Consider the following 6916-nt stretch of genomic DNA (forward strand, 5'->3'; position numbering starts at 1 on the left):
GAGGCAGATATGTCTCTGATGCTAAAACCACTTCTACACCAACAGGAAAGAGGTGATGAAAAATACTGGAGATTCCCCTCCTTCCTATTTCATCCAGCCCAGAAGATTCAACAAGCTATGTTCCCTCACACCTAGGACTCCTTTAGATACCACTTAGTGCTACATGTTAAATGAGAAAGATTCCTTGAGCTGGGTACAGGGCTGGGACAGAGCTACTATTGCCTTACCTTTCCTGAAAATACACACTATACAAACACCACTCTGACCTGTGCTCTGATCCATCATACAGGACTCCAGCTGTATCTGCAACACAGGCTAAACCATCTGCTTCTGAACACACAGAAGACACCTTACTACCAATACAATCCCTGATAATAGAAATCCTAACACAATATTATCTCCACAAATGGGAAAATAATCTGAGTTCATGGGATGTTGATATCTGAAGAAACAGGGGATGTGGCACGCATGTGCCACATGGATGTGGTAACTACACAGGATCTACCATGGTGGCTACTCTGCATACAAGCAGTTACAGCAACTGCTGGAGGAAATAACCATTTGCTCACAGCTTCAAAAGGGAACTTGTACAGCTTGACAGGACATTATTGCCTCTTCACTGAATAAAGCTAAGTGTCTGTGGTTGTCACCAAACAGTGTCTGTCTCAGTCCTGACAACACAGTGGCAAACAAGAGTGGTTCCCATTCATCTGGGTAATCGTCCACATATTCAGCAACTTTGCCAACTTCCCAGTGAGATACTGTGGTCAAGGAAGATTACAAGTACTACCAGTGAAGTACTCCTGGAAAAGTACAAGAAGTCTCAAAAGATTGTTATCTTTTCTCCATCTCTCTTCTCTGCCTGCTTTCTCTCCTCCTCTTTTCCCCATACTTGGAAAATGCACTCTAGAAGCTGTACCTACTCACCAAGCACACATCGGTAGCGTTATTTAAAGAGAAAGGAATTTTCTAGCCACCACCTCTTTCTCCCCCACCCCCACAACCATTATCCAGTATATATTACAATCCAGCGGGTGCTGCATTGGTCAAACACCTACCATCCCAATTGCTGGTTCAGGAAGTAGGATCACCTCTCTTAAATGGCCATTCAGAGAAATAAATCCATGCTAGTCATTATGGAGACTGTCTTCAGCTTCTATCATAGCCATCCTGTTTCCTCTACTACCTTCTTTCCCAATGCTGCCATCTCCCTTTATTTAAGGCTTCTATTCCAGGACTTAGGACACTCAGGAGAAAAAAAATGAAGCAACTTAGGAGGTAAGAAATAACACACTTTCTTTGTATCAGTTAAGCCTGTGATATCAAAAGACATTCTGGGAAATGCCCTCTTCACACAGTATCACACTATCACAGTATCATCAGGGTTGGAAGAGACCTCACAGATCATCAAGTCCAACCCTTTACCACAGAGCTCAAGGCTAGACCATGGCACCAAGTGCCACGTCCAATCCTGCCTTGAACAGCTCCAGGGACAGCGACTCCACCACCTCCCCGGGCAGCCCATTCCAGTGTCCAATCACTCTCTCAGTGAAGAACTTTCTCCTCACCTCCAGCCTAAATTTCCCCTGGCGCAGCCTGAGGCTGTGTCCTCTCGTTCTGGTGCTGGCCACCTGAGAGAAGAGAGCAACCTCCTCCTGGCCACAACCACCCCTCAGGTAGTTGCAGACAGCAATAAGGTCTCCCCTGAGCCTCCTCATCTCCAGGCTAAACAATCCCAGCTCCCTCAGCCTCTCCTCATAGGGCTTGTGCTCAAGGCCTCTCACCAGCCTCGTTGCCCTTCTCTGGACATGCTCAAGCATCTCAATGTCCCAGTACTGATCCCTGAGAAACATTGCTTGTCACTTGTCCCCACTTCGACATCAAGCTATTGACTGTTACTGCCAATTTCTTGTCCAGCAAATAGTCCACCCATCAAATCCATGTCTTTCCAATTTATAGACCAGGATGTCATGAAGGACAGTGTTAAACAGTTTGCACAAGTCCAGGTAGATTACATCAGTTGCTCTTCCCCTGTTGATCAACACTATTACCCTCTCATTTAAGGCTATCAAATTTGTCAGGTGTGATTTGCCCTTGGTTAAGCCATGTTGACTGCCACCAATTGCCTCCATGTTTCCACAAACCTTAATGTTGCTGAAACAAATTAAGTCCCTATTGAATATAGCCCAAGTTTCACTGAGGGAATGATGCCACAATGGAAAGGTGGAGCATGTCCAGAGAAGGGCAACAAAGCTGGTGAAGGGCCTGGAACACAAAGCCTATGAGGAGAGGCTGAGGGAGCTGGGGTTGTTTAGCCTGGAGAAGAGGAGGCTCAGGGGTGATCTTATTACTGTCTACAACTACCTGAAGGGACATTGTAGCCAGATTGGGGGTGGCCTCTTCTCCCAGGCAACCAGCAACAGAACAAGGGGACACAGTCTCAAGTTGTGCCGGGGTAGGTATAGGCTGGATGTTAGGAGGAAGTTCTTCACAGAGAGAGTGATTGGCATTGGAATGGGCTGCCAAGGGAGGTGGTGGAGGCACCATCCGTGGAGGTCTTCAAGAAGGGACTGGATGAGGCACTTAGTGCCATGGTGTAGTTGACTGGATAGGGCTGGTTGCTAGGCTGGACTGGATGATCTTGGAGGTCTCCTACACCTTGGTTGATTCTATGATTCGATGTGTACTCTTGTAGAAATCAAAAGACAAGACAGTTCAGACAGAAAGTCAAATTTGTGTAAGGCACAATGTGAGAAAAAACTTGCATTAAACTGATCTGCAGCACTAAGAGTTCGAACAGTTTGTAGCTCAACGTAATGAAAATCTAAATGGTTTCCGTGAGGGATAAAAGTGTGGATTCAATTCAGATGCTGACGTGCATAAAACTCACTGGGTAGGCCAAGGACCAGGCAGGTGTCTAAGTAGTCCCTTTAGGGTAAATTTAACTCAACCTTGTCCTAAAGTCTGGAGAGGAAAAAAATCAAGATCAATAGCCACTCTTTTGATAAGAAATAAACCAGTAAAACTTTGAAGAGCCAGTGTGAAGCTGTGGATTCTGACTGTTCTGTTACATGACTTAATGGACATAGGTTTTATTACAAAAGAAATTATTGATCCTATGTTATTTCTTTTATAACAACATAATAGATCCTCTAACTGTTTAAGGGTTTCCAAATATAAACAAGTGCCGACTCACGGGATTAAATGGATATAAGGGTCGCATGTACTCACGTCCAGTTGCAGCCTCTATTTCCAGTGGCCCAGATGGCCTGGTTACTAACAAAGGTTTTACATTCAACCCTACAAGATTTTGGTGAGCATTTATTATCACGTTCACAGAATTGTCAGGGTTGAAAGGGACCTCAAGGATCATCTAGTTCCAACCCCCCTGCTGTGGGCAGGGACATTTTCCTCTAGATTAGGTTGCCCAGAGCCCCATCCAGCCTAGCATAAAAACATCCAGGAATGGGGCTTCCACCACGTCTTTGGGCAACCTGTTCCACTATCTCACCACCCTTAATGTTATCCATAGCACTTAAAGTTTTGATATATTGTTGCTTTCCAATTATTATTTTTATTTCACTTCTATCTCCTTACAAACCTCAACACAAATACTTTTGTGGCTCCTCCTGCACACTCACTCTTGCCTATTTAACAGCCCTTCTGAAGTTTATAAAGCATTTAAATGTTTTTGTGGTTTTTTTTAAAATGATCCATCTTATCTCTTCATTAATAATTACATACTCTGTGTGTTGAGGTCATATTAAATAGTTGTTTTATCTGACCTTGCAAAAACATAAATCTGACCATAGTAACACAGGAGTAACTAGTGAAGTAATATTATTTCTGTGTAACTAATAAAATGCTTTTTTAAATTTTAAAGAGAAACAATAGAGAAGTGACAGAAAAGAGCCACAAAAATAACCTATGAGTGAAAAAAAAAAATGAGGACCATAAAAAGTTCAATCTGTTTAGCTTAAAAAAAAAGAAAAAAGAAGATTATTAACTTGATTACAGGCTAAAAGCACCTTCTCAGGGAGAAAACAGTGACTACTAAAGAGCCCTTTAATCCACCAGAGAAAAGCATAGCAAGAATCAATGACTGGAAGGTGAAGGCAAACAGATGCAAATAAGGTAGAAAATTTTTAGCAGCAGGCATGATTACTACATGTGTAACCTTAGTACCTTGAAGCCAAGTCATGGACCAGGGCTCCCTCACACTAGGTGCTGATAAAAAAACCCCAACCCAACAAACTAACCCAACAAAAAGCCTCCAAAAGCGAACAACAAAATGCTCACAGCCAAAACCCCAGAAGAGAAGAACAACCCCAGTCAAAACACTACAAACAATGCATAAAATGAAGCAAGGTGATAAATCAATTGTAAGATTATTTCACACAACAGGAAGGAGTTTCAAGCCACAGTTTCACGATACAAAATGTTAAGGTGCTGACCTAAGTTGACTCTACCCTACCAAAACTGATTTAATGGCCATGGCGGTGTTAGGTTGGTGGTTGGACTTGGTGATCTTTTCCAGCCAGAGTAGTTCTATAATTCTTCTTGATTCCACAATTTTCCTACAGCTGTGAGAAATTGGTTTATTTAAAAACAAAAGCAGTTTGGTTTTTGTGTGTTATCTTTTTTTTTACAACAAAAAGGCAGTGGAATTGAAGTACTTTTTCAAGTGGTTTGATTTTTATGATTTTTAGTGAATGGCTTGACCAAAATTTTCCTACCTACCTACCTATATTTCTCAGTATCATCTCCAGTGCTGTTTTCAGGACACCTGAAGTTACTGCATTATTTGTGGGAAAAAACTGCATAAGCCAGAGAACAATAGGCAAAACCAAAGCATGAAGTTGCTTTGTCTTCTTTACAGCAGATCAGTAGTCCAGTCACCAAGTCCCAAGTGTAATGCATGGATAAGACAGAACATTAATTAAACCAGAAGCCTAGCCCATGGTCTGGCAAGATTTCACTCAAAAACTCTATTATCCTAATCAAGTCTGACATAGAAGGTAAACATATGAGTTTGTGATTCCCAACACCAGTGCTCTGGCATCGGAGCCTACACAACATTGTTGGTAGCTTATAAATACCACAAGCCACTACAGTGTGACAAGGAAGACGAAAGGGGCAAGCTCAGAAGAATGTTTTTAACTACAAAAGCTTTTGCTATCTATTTTTTTGAAAACATACAGATTGTCCTTGAAATTAGTGTGGGAGAAAATGGGGAGACCTGAAGAGTGCCTTATTTTCTGACAGAAAACCATGGGTAGGAGAAACCCCTACCTTTGAATTCCATCTTTATTTACACAACTAGCAGACTATGACAACACAGTATATATAACCCCAATGGTGCACGGAGAAACTCTAGAGGAGCTAATTTCTTTGGCTGGGAATGCTGAAGAGAAAATGAAGGGTTAACCCTCCCCAAATAGTCCCTGAAACTAGAAAGTAAACCCAGTATGCCCATGGTGTTTAGTACCCAGCCTTCTTCCTTCCCTTCCTCCCTGGAGGTGGCCAGCCTCCTCCTGCCAGCTGATGTTCTGTGTTTTGCTGAGCTCAATATTCACCTTCACACACCAGGCAGGGCAAAACTAACAAGGGGCTCTCAAACAATTCCTTCTGTTGTCATTGTTGCTAAGGGTGACAAAGCTGGTGAGGGGCCTGGAACACAAACCCTATGAGGAGAGGCTGAGGGAGCTGGGGGTGTTTAGCCTGGAGAAGAGGAGGCTCAGGAGGGACCTCATTGCTGTCTACAACTACCTGAAGGGACATTGTAGCCAGGTGGGGGTGGCCTCTTCTCCCAGGCAACCAGCAACAGAACAAGGGGACACAGTCTCAAGTTGTGCCGGGGTAGGTATAGGCTGGATGTTAGGAGGAAGTTCTTCACAGAGAGAGTGATTGGCATTGGAATGGGCTGCCCAGGGAGGTGGTGGAGGCACCGTCCCTGGAGGTGTTCAAGAAAAGCCTGGATGAGGCACTTAGTGCCATGGTCTAGTTGACTGGCTAGGGCTGGGTCCTAGGTTGGACTGGATGATCTTGGAGGTCTCTTATAACCTGGTTGATTCTATGATTCTGTGATTCCTCATCAAGAATACTTAGAGCTATAGCTGTAACAAACTGCATTAAAAGAATGCTGTTTCACTGCAAAATGTACATACTTACTGGCCTTAATATCTGGCCTCCTCCACTCAACTAATTTTCCCACAGGGCTGTGTCCGCCCTACGTGTGCAGGACACACACTGCCCAGGCAATGAATCGGGGCTGTCTATCGAATTCGAGTGTTTGTATGTCGGTATATGTGTTTGCTCCCAGCAGTTGTGCAGAGAACAAGACAGACAACTACAGGAAGAGTGCAATGGGCATGTGGTTAAGGCAGTTGAACACCGCACAGGAACACTCAGTTCTGCCTCTGCCATTGGCTTCTGTGAGCAAGGAGCGAGTCAGACCAAGCGCCTTGGCGGGTGGCCACCAACCTTGTCTTCCTCTTATTTTCTGGAAGTCCAAACTGAAACACCTGGGGCCTTTTTAGGCAGAAATGCAAAGCAGCTGATTATAATGGAAGCTTTGGCTTCTGAGGGGGAAATCGAGCTGGAGGTACAAGGTTAAAAGGCAGGAGAATCCAATTAATAACACTGACTTACCTACTGACTGAATGAGCAGCTTGGTTTTCTTCTTGGCCAAACAGGACAATGCTGCTAGTCTGCTCTTCTAAGAATATGCAAAAGAATCATCAGATACTGTGAAAGAGTAATAAACCTACAGAGGGGGAAAAAAGATGTTTCTGATTCCCTGTGTATAAAGTTTGGGACATTTTTATTCATTAATTATCCTATATCGTTACGTTCTTGCTTTACATTTACATGCATTGAGATGGAGCGTATCCTTTTTTCACCTCTAAGTATTTTG

The sequence above is a fragment of the Pogoniulus pusillus genome, chromosome 3 (assembly GCF_015220805.1).
Source record: "Pogoniulus pusillus isolate bPogPus1 chromosome 3, bPogPus1.pri, whole genome shotgun sequence".
Taxonomy (NCBI): Eukaryota; Metazoa; Chordata; class Aves; order Piciformes; family Lybiidae; genus Pogoniulus; species Pogoniulus pusillus.